A 17105-nucleotide genomic window follows, 5' to 3' on the forward strand; every position below is an offset into this window, starting at 1 on the left:
ATACTTAGACAATCTCTTCTCAGAACCAGAATTAATCATATAATCACTTGGGGTTTTTCTTCCTTTTATTCTTTCTTCCTTCCTGCAATCCATCCTTCCATTAAATATATGTGTGTGTGTGTGTATGTGTGTGTACAAAAACACACATATATGTTTTTTTGCACATGGTATTTTTAAAGATTTTATTTTTATCCAAGTAGTTAAAATGTACCCTGGCACTATTAAATAGATGTTCATCAGGAGTGGTTTAATTTTAAATCTTATCACATATATGAGCTGTGTCTAATGTCCATTTTTGGAGATTTTTGTTTGTGAAACTTATCTCTTTTTAAAAAATTAGTTTCAGGGGTAAAGCACAGTGGTTTGACAACCTATACGTTATGCTCTGTTCATCACAGGTGTAGCTACCATCTGTCAGTTTATGACACTCTTACCCTACCACTATTTACATTACTTATGCTGTGCCATTCAGCTGTGTGAATTATTCCATAAGTGGAAGCCTATAATGCCTGCTCGCCTTCATCCCGTATTGCCCATCCCTCCATCCTTTTCTATCTTTTAATCTAATTCCAGTATAGTTACATACAATTGTTACATTATTTTCAGGCGTAAGATATAGTGATTCATCACTTTCATAAAACAGCCGGTGTTCATCACAAGTGCACTCCTCAACAAAATCACCTATATCTGACACCCCCCAATCCTTCTATTATAGATGCTCATAGCTCATCTTTAAAATTATTCTAGTTATATCATGTATCTACTATATAGAAGAAAAAGTGCCTTCATGTCTTTAATTTATTTTCAGCTACTTCTCCAGATTCACTTCAGATTACTATTTCTTAGTTAAAATATCTTGCTATACATTAAAAAAAATTTTTTTTTGACAGAGAGAGAGAGAGAGAGAGAGAGAGAGAGAGAGAGAGAATATCTGAAACAGGCTCCATCCATACTGACAGCCAAAAGTCTGACACAAGGCTAGAACTCATGAACCATGAGATCCTGACCTGAACTGCAGATGCTTAACCCACTGAGCCACCCAGACACCCTTCTTGCTATTTTTTCAAAGTTTTTATTTTATTTAAAGATTTTTAATTTCTCAATTTGTTGAATTCTGGTCTTAAATTTATCCACACAATTCTAGTTGGAAAAATAATTGGCAAGTTTTCACTTTGCTCTGTATATTATGAGTGTTTCTAAATATTACATTGATTCCTGAATGTTTATTCGTTGTTAGTTTTTACATTATAACATTTTGTTTGCTTTATCATTATTTTTGCTTATTTTTGCCCAGGATTCAAAAAGTGCGTTAAAAATATATTCTATGCTATTTTTCTTTCTTCTTCTTTAAAATTATTTTTCATTAGCCTGATCATTTTATTCAGTACTAAGCCTTTATAACTTTATGAACTATGTCTATTTCAATATGTGAAAAATATTTTTGTACCCTGCAACAATTTTTGCTTTAAATTCTTCTAGTATTACTATTTCATCACTTACATTATGCCTCTATGCATTTACTTTACTTTTGACTTTTAATATCTTTCTGTGTCCCTTGATTTAGATGTGTTTTTGATAATGTCATCTTTTTCTGTTTTGTTTTGATGTTCTTGGTAATAAATAGGAGGATACGGAAAAATGAGCTTTCAGGAATTCTGGAAACACACAAACACAGACATTTTTTTGAAAAACAGGTAGCCATGGATTCTGCTTCTTCCTATGGGAGCAGAGTGTGGACTGACTGTGTCTGAATTTCTTTCAGGAAACAGGGCAGAACAATATTTGTAAGCAATCCCTTAAAGGGAAGCACTTAGATGTTTAGTATAAATTCATCTGGGATCATAATTTTAGTACCCAGAGGTATGGTAACCATTGCGATTTCCAGACGTGTGACAACTGCAGGTCCTTGGTTACACTTAGGGACTGTAAACCAGGAGAAACCACCTGGATTATGTTATATCCACTCTTATCCTATGTGGCCAACCTACTACTCAAATGGCAATATATTGTTGTATTATATTATTTTATTTTTAAATTAGAAACTATGTAAATACACAATGGTTGGGTATAAATGGTTTCTTCCTGCCAATCAGGAAATTTGAATTTTGAATTATTTGCATTTACTAAGATTAATTAAATGTTTGGCTTTCATTTTGTCATTTTATTCTTTCTTGTTATTTCATTCACCGTATAGATATTTTTATTTGGCTCTTGACTTCTCCTTTTCTTCCTCCTCTCCTCCCCTCCCCTTTCCCTTCCTTCTTCATTTTATTCTTCTGTTTTGATGAATCCAGCAGGTACTGCAACCATTTTAATTTTCATAGTAGTCATCTGTAATCATTTGTATTAAAATCATGAATCAATAATATTTATTCCATAAAGGAATTACCTCACTGGGAAGTGGTAAAATTATAAATTTAATGTAGACTCCAGAAAGGCAAGAATGCATATTATAACTTCCACCATAACAACGAAAATAAGTACATAAATAACACAACTCGACAATGACAAAAACTAAATAACCTGAGTAAAAAGTGGACCAAGGACTTGAACAGACATTTTCTCCAAAAAGATACATAAATAAATGGCTCAAGATCACATGGGAAGATGCTCAACATAACTTAGCATTAGAAAAAAGTAAATCAAACCACAGTGATACATCACTTTGTACTGATTAGGATGGCTCTGCTCAAAAAGCAAAACAAAACAAAACAGAGCAAACAAAACCTAGGAAAAAAAAACAAGTGCTGATGGAGAGGTGGAGAAATTGGAACCCAGTATATTGCAGGTGGGAATGGAAATGATGCAGCGGGTATAGAAATTGGTATGGTGGTTCCTAAAAAATTAAACATAGAATTACTATATGACCCAACAATTCAATTTCTGGATATATACACAAAAATTGAAAAGCAGAGAATCAAAGAGATATTTGTGCATCTATGTTCATAGCAACATTATTCACAATAGCTCAAAGGTGGAAGCAATCCAAGTGTCTATCCCTGGGTGAATGTATAAGGAAAATGGAGTATATACAATCAGTGGAATGTTATTCAGACTTTAAAAGAGAAAATAATTCTGATATATGCTACAATATAGATGAAACTTGAGGACATGTTACATAATTACATTTATAAAAGGTACCTAGTTTATAGAGACACAAGGTAGACTAGAGTGGCCCCTGATGCGCCTGGGTGGCTCAGTTGATTAAGTGTCCAACTTCAGCTCAGGTCATGATCTTGCAGTTTGTGGGTTTGAGCCCCACGTCGGGCTCTGTGCTGACAGCTCAGAGCCTAGAGCCTGTTTCAGATTCTGTGTCTCCCTCTCTCTCTGCCCCTCCCTCACTCGCGCGTTCTCTCTCTCCTAAAAATAAACAAACTTTTAAAAAATTAGAATGGAGGTGGCCAGGGACTAGGGAAGAGGGGAAAATGGGAGTTATTATTCCAAGGATTGAGTTCCAGTTTGGGAATATGATGTGAATGTACTTACTGCCACTAAACTATACACTTAACAGTAGTTTAAAAGGTATATTTTATATTATACATATATTTCTACAGTAAAAAATATATTTTATGATATTTAGGTATAGTTAAACACATGGACATAGGCTTTTGCCAAAATTTCTGGTATCTGACCAAAAACCTTTTTATTCTGACTTCTGGACAGAAGAAAGAATTCTCGGTACTTCATCATTCTTTTGAAAAACTACGGTGGAAATATTAGTATTTAAGTTGTCCTTAATCAATTCTGTATTGAAAAACCATGGCTGAAATGTGTCAACCACATAATGCATCACTTCTGTGGCTTTTCCTGCCCCAGCCAATTGCTTTCCCTAACTTTGCAACACTGGATGCTTTGTGCTCCTGCCTTTTTCTGCTGCTAAAGGGTATGTGGCATTTATGACAATTATAGTGGCAAAATTAATATTTAAAAGTAAAAATGGAGGGCACTGAGGGTCAAAATGCTCTCAGCCACCTTAAAAAGTGGTTTTCCATCTCTCTATTGGGAAAGACTAGTTCAGAAGTAAATCGTGAATAATACTGCATTGTCCCCCTTAGTATATTTCCAGCTATAGCTCTTGCTCTCCATCATGGCTAAAGAGTGTATCTTTATCAGCTACACTGGGCTTTTGGATAATAGCTTAGTTTGGGGTACTATAAGTTGTTGTATTTTTCTGACACATTATATTTCACAGTGAGAAGTAGTGAGGAGCTGAGTCATATAATTTATATAAATTTGCTTCTTTCCGTATGCATTTTTCTGAATAGATGCTTATTTAAAAATTAAACTAGAAGGAACTACCTGCCTAACATGATTTTTGAAACAGCTAGTAGGAGATCAAAACTATTTTCCTACAATAATGTATTCCTAGAACTTTTGATATTTACCCGTTATTTATCTGAACCTTATTTCAGAATTCATGTCACATGTCAGCATATTGGGAGGAATAGTTGGAAGTGAGTAAATTCCTGGGCTTAGGAAAAGATGAACACTTCTTATCTGCATATAGAGGCACCGCATCTAAGGCATGATCTTTACAACTTTACCACTGACCCTTGAAAAAACTCTGACAGTGCTATGGTTTTCTGTAGGAATATCTTCACATTTGGAATTTTTTAACCTATTAATAAAGATTTATGATTTTCTAAAAACAAAGTGGGGTTCTATACACCCGAATAATTTAGGTGGGGCAGCCACATATATTCACTTTCCGTGACAGTATGCCTTCCACACATGTCACTGGCCTGACCCCACTGGGGGAGATGTTCTGATAATTTCCTCTATTCCTATGTGCTTATTTTGCGTCCATTTCCTTTCGAGCGGGCACTGTAATACCTTAATCCATGGCTAAATTGAGAAAAATGTAACAATAGATTATTTTATATCCTTTAGTGGGCAGCATTTTAATCAATCCTGTGCAGGATGTTTGTCTGTTTATGTTTCTGGATTTGCAATGAGTTCGTCCAGAGGAGTTAATCGTCTGATAGGAAGTTAAGGCCAAAGCACTTGCCCTGTGGAACTGAGGGAGCTGGCATCCCTTATTCACAGCACATGGGTAGCTGCCACAGTTCAGCTTCCCACTCTGAAGCTGCCTTTTGAAGAGGAGAGGTATTAATATTCTCCTGGAACAGTAATTATCACCCTCCACCAATACAGATACAAAGGTGCCATCTTTACTATTCTGAATCTGTAACAATACCTTGGGTACTTGTAAGACAGCTCACCTTCCCACACTGAGGAATGAATCAGATTTACTCTACAGAGGTGACTATCCTTTTCTATTTTTTGCTCTACTATCATTTAAGTCTAAGGTTATCACATATCCTCCCTGTCATTTTTATGTAGGAAATCCTCAGTGATAAGGTGACAGAGTTTGACAACCCATTTACCTCCCGGGTTACTATCATTCATTCTACTGAATGCTCTATCTTTATTGTGGAGATATATAGGTAATTGCCTCTTTCTTGAAGATTTTGCAAGATAATCTTGCAGATGCTGGACAAAAATTCACAAATGAGACTCTCTAGTCCCAACCATCTGCTCTCTCAGTGTTACTTGAGAATTATCCCTATATAAATATGACACATTTTTAAGTATTATACAAGTGGAGGCAGGCTAATAGAAGAGATTTTCACAGAAATTTGAAGACAACATATCCAAAGCTTTTGTAGTTGTAGATTAAAAAAGAAAAAAAAACACAAAGCAATCACTAAGTAGGAAAAGGACAGAAAATAGTCACTTCATTCTTATTATCATCATTTCTTAATAAGTTTCCTCACATGTTAATAAAGTATGCAATTTTGAAAACTTTATTAGCTTCCCTTATTGTAAAAGTGTTTAGCCACATAGAGTTGAAATGCAGTTACTCTAAATAGCACAACATTTCAAATATGTCTGTATATTAAACAGATTACTTAAAAGAAAGCAGCTTCAAAGTAAAAGTTAGAATATATGTATTTCCTTTTTTTAAGTTTATTTATTTATTTTGAGAGAGAGAGAGTATGAGCAGAGGAGGGGCAGAGAAAATGGGAGAGAGAATCCCAAGCAGGCTCCACTCTGTCAGCATAGAGCTGACTCGGGGCTTGAACTCATGAACCATCAGATCATGACCTGAGCCGAAATCAAGGGTAGGAATCTTAACCTACTGACCCACCCAGGTGTTCCAGATGTATTTCCATACTTATATCTTTATTACATGTCACACATTGTATGTGTATCTACTATAAATAAGCATAATATTTATGTTAGCTCGTGGAATCTTGGATAGAGTTGTATTTTAAACTCAGACAAATATGTTTATCCTTTGTGATCAAAACAATTGGATGGACCAATTTTTTATTTATCTGAATTATCGGATAGAAAATAATTGAATGTTAAAATAATCAAGTGAGCTGTGTAAAAATCTAAATCCCACTTTTAATGTAACTTGTAAATAAATTGAGAAATAAAAATTTTTACTTGTCAAGAGAAACTGAGTTTGTAAGGTTTGTTTGAGGATTAGGTCTCAAAAAGTTTTCCCCATGCCGAGAAAGAAAGAAAACATTACTATTGTAGATATGATTGTAAATGCTTATAATATTTGTATGGGGTTTTGGCATGTGTGTTCTCTTGTATATATTTTTTTTCAATTTCATGAAGGGGATGTTATTATAAAGTTACAATGAACATATCTTAGATTTCTCATTCAACGGACATCCTCTTAAGAATTGTCCATTACCTGATAGAACTGGTCCTAGTCTCCATATTTATAAAATAAATACAACTGCTTGTCTCTTCCCACCTCACCTACAATCACCCAACCAGAACTGACAGGGTAGAAACCAAAAGAACATAGGCCCATCAGATCATCTCTCCAAGTAAATTAGAATTAGAATCCTGCTACTTAATGCCAAGTCCCATGGGTGAGAGATTAGAAGGTAAAAATAGTCTTGGTTATAGTGATATTGAAAAGAGAGTCAAAAGTTGAGGAGAAGTGAGAACCATCACTATGAAACTATGTGGAGTAAAAGAAAAAAGTTACTGGATCCAAACTCGCTGGCTCCTATTTTCCAGATGTATTTCATTCCAGAAAAAAATTCCCATTTTGTGTTTAGCAACTGTTAACTTTACATGCTAACTCTGATGCAAAAATGCAAGTTTATTTATTGCTTTATAACAATCTAACTGCTCAAATTCCTTTCTAATAATGACACAGATCATACTCTTGACAATTCATGATATCTTTGATCACTGTCTACTGAAATTTCTATTTAGGTTCAGCAACCATTCATTCAATTTAGGATTTTCCCTCTTCCATAACTCCCAGTACTCTACTTGATGGCGACTGAAAGTCAAAGTGTATTGACATGTTGCTTTAGTATTGAAAATGAAGCCTATGAAACCCACAGTCATTCCAGTTCTTCAAAGCTTTCCACTCGTAAGATTTTCAAATCATTCAAACAAGTAATTCTTCTTACAAATTTCTGCATTTTTTTCTAGCTCTATAGTTCTTGGGTTACACTTAACATGCAGGATTTGCACTGTTTATCCTCCATACAATGCTTTTGGACTTTTCTCACAGAGTCTGGCTTTTGCAAATCCAAAGTACTTTGGCTTCCAAGGCTCTCAACTCTGCTAGAATTTTCAAAAGGCTATTTGACACTTTGTCCTTAACAATGTCAGTCTCCGCTTGAAAGCAGTGCTTAGAGAATCCTGTGGTTGCTCCCAGAAGCATTGATAGAATGTTAGTATTGTGAAGACAAAGGGGATGGAGAATAAATAATATTTCAAGAAGTTATCTTTTTTGTAATGTTTTTTATTTATTTTGAGAGAGAAAGAGAGAGAGAGAGAGAAAGCATGAGCTGGAGGGGGGCAGGGAGAGAGAGAATCCCAAGCAGGCTCCACACTGTCCGCACAGAGTCTGACAAGGGGCTTAATCTCACAGACAGTGAGATAATGACCTGAGTCGAAATCAAGAGTTGGATGCTTAACCAACTGACCCACCTGGGCACCCCAAGAAGTTATCTTAAAATATTTTCTAGTGAAAAAAATATCTTTTAGTGAATTATGTCATTATAAGTATGTCCAATCCCATAGAATGTACAACAACAAGAGTCAACTATATAAACTGCAGACTCTGGGTGATAATGATGTATCAGTGTAGGTTCATCAATTATAACGTATGTGCCACTCTGCTGGGGTATGTTGACAATAGGAGATACTAAGCATGTGTGGAGGCAAGGACCATATGTGAATTTCTGTAGTTTCCATTCAATTTTGCTATGAACCACAACTGTTCTAAAAGTAAAGTCTACTTGGGGCACCTGGGTGGCTCAGTCGGTTGAGCATCTGACTTCAGCTCACGTCATGATCTGGTGGTCTGTGAGTTTGAGCCCCGTATCAGGCTCTGTGCTGACAGCTCAGAGCCTCGAGCCTGTTTCAGATTCTGCGTCTCCCTCTCTCTTTGCCCCTCCCCTGTTCATGCTCTCTCTGTCTCAAAAAATAAATAAATGTTAAAAAAATATTAAAGTCTACAAAAACTATCTTCTTAACTTTATCACTAAAATTAAATATACTCATCATAAGGCACAGCACCTGGTACACAGTAGCTATTCATTAAATGCTTGCTGGTAGGCTAGAGGCATCAACATATTAAGGTATAAAGAAAGATCAAATGCACGCATAAGTTCAAGAAAGCATCAATAATTTTAGCAGTAAGATAATTAAAAAATAAGTATTTTGTTTGTAAAAAGTAAATGGACAGACCACAATAGAAAAAGGAAAAAAGATAAGTAGTAGTAAGATGACACAATATAGCATCTTTCCTGGTAAAGATGTTCACATCTGTTTCCAAAAGTCAGAAAATAGTAGGTAATGTAAATCTGCATAGATATATTTCTCTCAAATAATTTGATATCAGTAAATCTAATTCCTAGGTTGCATATGTTCAGAGATTTTCATTTTATCTTTAATACAAATAAAGTAGAACATTCTGAATACACAAACACATACACACAAAGAGTAAATGGACAGAGTAGAAAAAAGTTCTTTCAGTGATGTCTAAAACATTATTTCATTTAAAAATGTGCTATTTGGTCCAAATGGTCTCCAAGCCCCTTCCAACTTTAACAGTTCATTATTGAATTATACTTGTGTTTCGGTAAACGGCAGATAATTATAAAACAGATGTAAATCTTCTTCTCTTGAATTTTAATTTTTTAATATTACAATTTTTCATGCATCCGATATTACATAATTAAGTTTTACTCAGTGGATAGAGAATACATGAGAATGATCATGGAGAGAAATAGTGTTGGCCATGCAGATGAGACAGAGAACTAAGAGTTACCTCATTGTTTCCCTTTGACATTCCTTGGTAACTCGCTATAAAAAGAACAAATAAACTGGGGTGCCTGGGTGGCTCAGTCCATTAAGCATCCAAATTTTTACTTAGGCTCAGGTCATAATCTCACAGTTTGTGAGTTGAAGCCCTGCATGGGCTCTGCCCTGATAGTATGGAACCTGCTTGGGATTCTCTCTGTGCCCTTACCCTACTTAGTCTCAAATAAATTAATTAATTAAATGAATGAATGAATGAGTGAATGAATGAATGAATAAATAAATAAATAAATAAATAAATAAATAAACTATTACCTTCTTTGCATAAAATCACCATTGAGAAAGCCCTTTCATGTCACCTTACTTCTTGTCCATCATCTCATCAGCATGATGCATTAGAATACCAAAAAAGAAATATCACACACATTTAAAGACAGGAGGATGAGCATATTGTGAACCTATGGTTAGGCAACCAGGGGCCGTTGCCACTGGAGACAGCAGCGAAAGTATTGTTAACAGCAAATATCAAACGCTGTGAAGCCTGGTGTTTTAGATGTATACGCTAATATTGAGTTCAAGTCTTTTTTCAAAAAAAAATATTTTTACATTTCATATTTAGACCCATGCTTTGTGAACTATGACTGGGTAGGAACTACTAAATCTGCAATATCTAATATATGTCAGTGCTTTTTCTGATGGTCAAACAAACATTTTTTCTTTGAATTCTTTATACTAAAATCAATGCATACTGAGATGGAATAAACAAAAAAAATGGACACTACAGTTTCAAAGAGTAACAATTCATTTATCTATCTTTGTTCTTCAATTGAAGAATGATGTTCAAATTGAACAAATGATGTTCAAAATGATGTTCAAAATGTTCAAATTGAAGCATGTGCCCTTCAGTAGAAAAAAGACATCCATCTCCTAGTTTGTGAAACTTTCCCTCAAATTCAGGAAGTTTAACCTCCTAATTTTACACCTTTACCCCTGAGGATTCTACCCCTATTTTCAACTCTTTTTATTCCTTAGTTTTTGCCAGAATGTTTTGGAGTGTCACAAATTTTTCCAAGCATTTGTATTTAGATACAAAATTTTTTTGGTGGGTAGAGCTCACCTGTTTTCACATAATTCCAAAATTTTTCTTCTGTCATATTTTTGACATTTTCAGCCTTCACTTCAAAATATTGACCTGGGGGCGCCTGGGTGGCGCAGTCGGTTGAGCGTCCGACTTCAGCCAGGTCACGATCTCGCGGTCCATGAGTTCGAGCCCCGCGTCAGGCTCTGGGCTGATGGCTCAGAGCCTGGAGCCTGTTTCCGCTTCTGTGTCTCCCTCTCTCTCTGCCCCTCCCCCGTTCATGCTCTGTCTCTCTCTGTCCCAAAAATAAATAAAAAACGTTGAAAAAAAAAATTTAAAAAAAAAAAAAATATTGACCTGGATGGCATGCGTAGGTGGCTCAATTGGTTAAGTGTCTGACTCTTGATCTGGGCTCAGGCTCACAATTGGTTCAAGCCTGTGTCAGGCTCTGTGCTGACAGGCAGAATCCCTTCTTGAAATTCTTTCTCTCCCTCCCTCTCTGCCCCTACCCATGCACATGCTCGCTCTCTCTCTTTCTCCCTCTCTCTCAAAATAAATAAATAAACTTAAAAAAAAAAAAACTTCAAAATATTGACGTGGAATAACTCATGCATACAGCAATTCAGTGAGATGAGAGTTTGAGCATCTTCTCTCTTTTCTATCACTGAAGTTATTATCTTTCTGCCTGAAAAATTAATTTTATTCTATCCTTAACATTAAAATATACTCCTTTATAAAGCAAACCTAAAAATACATGACTTTTTCTCATCTTCCAATACGTAATTTCATTCAGTAATTTGGACAGTTTCAACTCTTCCTGCCATCTGCCTGTCTTTCTTCTGCCTTTTGGAATAGTAAGACAAAGTTTGTAGGATGTAGATTGCAATATAATGAGCAACCATAGTCTATAGTTCAGGAAAATACAGCTCTGTATTCAACTGTTTTAAAAAGAAATTTAGTTGCTGAAAAAGCTTTATCCATATAATAGACACAAAAATCTTGTGATTCCAGAATGAATCTGGAGATGATTTTATAAGTGGACATGATGCTTATGCCCAATCATTAAACAAGAAACTGCTGCCCTTTTATTTTTTTCTTACTAATTATCATAGTCTTGTCTGAAATAATCTTCCCTCACTCCATTTTATTCTGCCTTATTCCTTTCTCTTTGTTTTAATTTTCCATCAGAAATTTCCTGTGTTTCCATTTTTAACTTCTGTTTGTGTTTTCTAAATTAGTGATGTTAATTATATAAAAGTTTTAGAGAACACAATAACTTAAGAGATTATCCTGTATTAAAAAATCGTGAATGACCAACCTGTAAGGATTGAACATGTACTGATGTATTCTAAAGACTCATCTATATATGTATGTATGTATGCATGTATTACAAATTATGAATAAAATTATTGGGCAAATTAACTCTAACATGAAAATTTTCTACATTATTCACCTTTTTCTATTGCTTTGTTTGTTCAATAAATTTACAAATTTCTTGTAATGTCATCGTAATAATGCTTTTCACATATGACAAAATGAAATGACACATTTAAGGTTATTGAGCATATAAAGAAATCAACAAGAAGTGTAAGACTGTAATTGCTGTAAAATAAAATTAAATAAAGCTAGTGTATCCATTACACAATACGTTGATAACCTCTCCATATTTTTTAAAGTAGGGCCTATTACATTACCTATTAAATTCTGCCTTGTAGCTATTGTAAGAAAATAATGAATGGAAATATTGAATATAAAATTTAGTAAGTGCAAACATTATGTACCCAGATTACTACCATATAGTATGCATAAAAGACATTAATAAGAGGTATATGCTTTTACTTTGAATTTTTATTTTGTTTTTTTCTTCCAAAAACATCACAATAAAATTAGATTTTGTTTACCCACTGACAGTAGCTATAACTGCCTACATAAATAGAATACTTATAATATTATCATTATAAATAATAAATTACTTTTGTAAGTGATAAAGCATTAAATTTGGCATCTTCATATAAAAAGAAGCAAAGTTAGAGTGCTTACAACTGCTGCAAAAGTATCACACTGACTCTGAAGTGTCAGCTAACAAATGATACTGCTCTTTTTTAAGTTGATTTAAGCTACTGCTGAGACTTTCAAAGTGTGATCTATCACTTTGGAGGTAATAGGAAATTTTTTGTATTATTACACATTAAAAGTATTTACGAAGAATGTCATTTTGTCCCTCTGCAAAGGTTATTTTTCACATTCTTGCTATTATTGGAAAACAATGGTTGTACTCTTTTACATTTATTTTGATCCCACTGAGCTACCTGTTTGAACAATAATGCTTTCTTGAATCTCATTATTTGATGATGTGATTGTGATATTGGATTTCACTGAGATAATCAACATAAACATTACTAGAATTTATGCATAGTTTATACTCCTGCTGTTTTTAAAATGTCATAAAAATAAATTTTTTTTCTTACAATGTGATGTTACATTTCAAAATAAACCAATATTGAGCACTTTTGAACTTTTATTAAAGAATTTAAAAATGTTTTTCCCCCTCACGATCAGGATCTATTTGTAAAATCACTAGTTATGTGAAATTATTTACTATGCTGTATATTATAGTGGTTTCAATTCATGTATATGTCATGGTAGCAAATCACAGGTAAAAATTCACTTGGTGTGTCATTTATTTTGTTCAAGTGTCAAGCTAAACATTTATACATTTAGACATGTGTATGCTATAGACTTGCCCATCACCTAGTCCCTATAGAACAGTGCAAAGATAATTCAAGTTATAAAATACATGGGTGTCTGTCCATTAAATTTAACTTTTTTTTTTCCATTGTGAATTTCCTCTAGCTTAATGAAGAGTATCTAGCACATTCTGAAGTAACTTCACATTTTTTTAAATGTTTATTTATTTAAACATGCTTCAGGTGGTGGTCTAGGTTAATGTCTATAGGTTTGTCCTATAAGTATGTAGTCTGACTTTACAGAAAAGACAATAGGAAATTTTCCTCTACTGGTTTGCTGAGTTCCTTCTCTTGCTGAGAGAGGGAGAGGGAGAAGGAGAGGAGAGAGAGATGGAGTGATGAACGCAGCATGGAACTGATGTCAGGAAGGTGAGAACTGTACAATATCCAGTTATAAATGCCCACTAGAAAAACATGTAAATTTCCTTTTATTAACGATGGAGCCACACACGTGTACAACTGTATGGGATTTATATGGGATTTGGTGGTGATCAGTCTGTCAAAGTGACTAATGAACTCAGTTCACTGAGTATTCCTTAAGTTTCTAATAACCCCAGGACTGCAGGAGGCCTCCCGACTGTTTCGTCCCTGATGCTGCCTAGCCATATCCCTGTGTCAACCTAGTTTTGAAACAGCTGCTTCTCCACAAGAAATTCAATTACCTCAAGACTTTTGTAGGAACACTGAAGATTTTGGAAACAGTGGGGAGGAATCCCTGGGGCAGCGATCAGCATTATGTCATCTGGCTCCCCGTCCAATGTTCTGTTTCTTTCTCAAACCCCTACTTGCCCCATGCCCCGGGTCCTAATTCTTCTCATTTTATTATGCAGAGTTCCTCCTGTCTTGCCTGGAATCCTGGCACTCAGCCATTCTGAGTTCTATATTTCAACCTATAGGCCAAGAAAGGTTATTAAGGCTTAGTCTCAATATCGGCAAGTGCCTCCCTAAGAGAAATTGTCAGGGCAGCTTACCAGGAAATATAATGCTGTTTAACTCTTTATGTAAGTAAATATTTTATTCAAAATGTATTTAGAATCTGATCTCTTCTTATAATTTCCACATCACATTTGTGATGAGAGAAACAAAGGCATCTTTTGTTATGTTAATGAGATGATTTGGGAAGCCCCTGGGTAACCTAGAGATGGGGCTGGCTACCAAGGGAACCAAACTGGTGATTAGAGGGATGAAACTTTCAGTCCCAATCCCCAGCCCTCCTACTCCTTCCTCAGGTAGGAGAGAAAAGGTGGAGGGCCAGAGGTTTAGTTCAATCACCAATGGCCAACAGTTTAACTCACCAGGCCTAAGTGATGAAGCCTCTATAATAACCCAAAAGGATGGGGTCCAGAGAGCTTCTAGATTGGTCGACACATAGAGACCCAGGAAGAGCGGCATGCTCAGAGGCAGCATGGAAGTTCTGTACCTGTCCTACCTTGTCTTAGCATCTCTTCAATATGGCTGGTCCTGAGTTATATCCTTTCATAATCCTCAGGAAACTTAGTAAGTAAAATGCTTCTCTGATATGTGATCCACCTTAACAAATTAATCCAACCCAGGGAGGAAGTTGTTGGAATCTCTAATCTATAGACAGGTGGTCAGAAGAGCAAGTGATAACATGTACTTGCATTTGACTTCAGAGGTAGGAGTAGAGGGGTGGGGGCATCCTGCAGGACTGAGCCTTTAACCTGTGGGATCTGATGCTATCACAAGGTAGACAGGGTCAGAATTGAGTTAAACAGTAGTACACTCAACTGATGTCAGATAATTGTTTAGTGTGGGGAAAGAAACTACGCATCAGAACAGATGTCAGAATCCCAACATTGATCCAAGCTATTTTCTTTATCTCTTGAATAATCATATACATCTTCTAACTGCTTTGCTTGCTTCTACTCTTACTTCTGAACACACAGCAACCCAAGGGTCCCTTAATGAAACAGAAGGCAGGTTATGTCCCTCTTGTGTTCAAGATGTCACTTGTGTCCCATCTCACCTAGAATAAAAGAAAATGCCTTCTCTGTTCTTATTCTCTTCACCCTTGCTCATGCCTATGTAACCTCCTTTTACACCATCTAACACATCAACCTGTCAGGGTCTTTAAATTTGCTTTTCTAGGGGCACCTGAGTGGCTCAGTCTGTTAAGCGTCAGACTTTGGCTCAGGTCATGATCTCACAGTTCATGAGTCTGAGTTCTACGTTAGGCTCTGTGCTAATAGCTCACAGCCTGGAACCTGCTTTGGATTCTGTGTCTCCCTCTCTCTCAGTCCCTTCCCTGCTTCCATTTCTCTCTCTCTCTTTCTCTCTCTCTCTCTCTCTCTCTCTCAAAAACAAATACACATTAAAAAAATTAATTTGCTGTTCCATTGCTGAGAATTTTTTTCATCAAGATATCTGCATAGGTAACTCACTCTTTAGCTTTTTTCATACCTCAGTTCTTAATAAAGAGAACTGCAAAAAATAGCAAGCAATCCCCACCCCTTACCAGCAAACATACTCAAAACCACACACATTTGGGACACTTGATGGCTCAGGCAGTTAAGTGTTGGACTCTTGATTTCAACTCAGGTCATGATCTGTTTCATGGATTTGAGTGCCGTGTTAGGCTCTGGATGATAGCACAGAGCCTGCTTGGGATTCTCTCTCTCTCTCTCTCTCTCTCTCTCTCTCTCTCTCTCTCTCTCTCTCTCCTGTCCCTCCCCTGCTTGTGTTTGCTGTCTCTCTCTCTCAAAATAGATAAACTTTTTTTTAAATGATCATTTACTCAAATCCCAATCTCCCTTAATGTTTTTTCTCCATAATACTTATCATCTATCCATCACATTGTCATTTTAATAAATACTGTACTGACTTAAATCTTAGATTTGTTTCTTTTGCATATAGAATATAAAAAAAATTCTGCAATCATGCAACATATATCTTATTTAATTTACTCTGCAAACTAATTTCTGTTTGCTTCAGTGTATTCAAATGTAAAATAGAAAAAAATAGCAACTACCACTTATAGTGCTTTAAGTGATGCAAATTCAGAAGATATATTTATGTAATTTGCTGACTGGATAGAACAGAGAAAATTGCTCATCAATATTAGCTACTGATATTGTAATTTTCTTGAGAACAGGTAATTATATTAAGAACAAAATACATAAATAATACTATTTTTATTCTATCAGTAGGTACTTTTAGGTCTTAAGAAGCAGAGAGTGAGAGGGTGATTCTTATTAGGAAATTAAATGGGGGGAAGCTCACAGAAGAGGGAGTGAAGAAAATAGGATTAAGTGTGTGTGTGTGTGTGTGTGTGCATGGGCATGCACGCATTGGAGGGGGTGTTAACTGATGTGTTATCTGCTAAAGTATAGATTAAGATTGATCCCACAGGAATCTCTGATCCACAAATTACACCACAAAATTCCACCTAGATGCAAGGTGGCCAAATATTTGTACCTCCATGACAGTCAGGCATGGCTATAGGAGACCCAGGAGACTCAAGGGGAAAGTTCCCTCGCAAGGAGGCCCACCTTTGTCTGAAAGCCATGAGAGAGCACTTGTGAGTTTTCAGTGGCCAAAATCCACAACTGCTATGTGACAGGTGTACCCCTGTGAATTGGGGCTGGGTAGGTTTTTTGGGGAGAGGGTAGGGTGAGAATTTTCTCATTGAAAAACAAATATACAACTTTGAATGGATTTAAGGCAAAATCCTGCCATAAGCAGACTTTTTTTAAGTAGCTAAACAATATTTAAAAAGCAAGTAACAATTAAAGAAAATGTTTCTAAAATCAGACTAGCAGTACAAAAAAAACAATGCAGAGTGTCTGGATAGTATACCCATTTTGCAATACTGTAACTTGTAAGTAAATATGTTGACCATCCATAGTCCACAACTCTACACTTGAACCACATGCTGATAATTCCCAGAGAAAACTACTTAAAAATACTTAAAACTCATTTGACTAATTCCATTTTACTTTGGTGCA

Source organism: Neofelis nebulosa, chromosome 5, assembly GCF_028018385.1.
Source record: "Neofelis nebulosa isolate mNeoNeb1 chromosome 5, mNeoNeb1.pri, whole genome shotgun sequence".
NCBI classification, from domain to species: domain Eukaryota; kingdom Metazoa; phylum Chordata; class Mammalia; order Carnivora; family Felidae; genus Neofelis; species Neofelis nebulosa.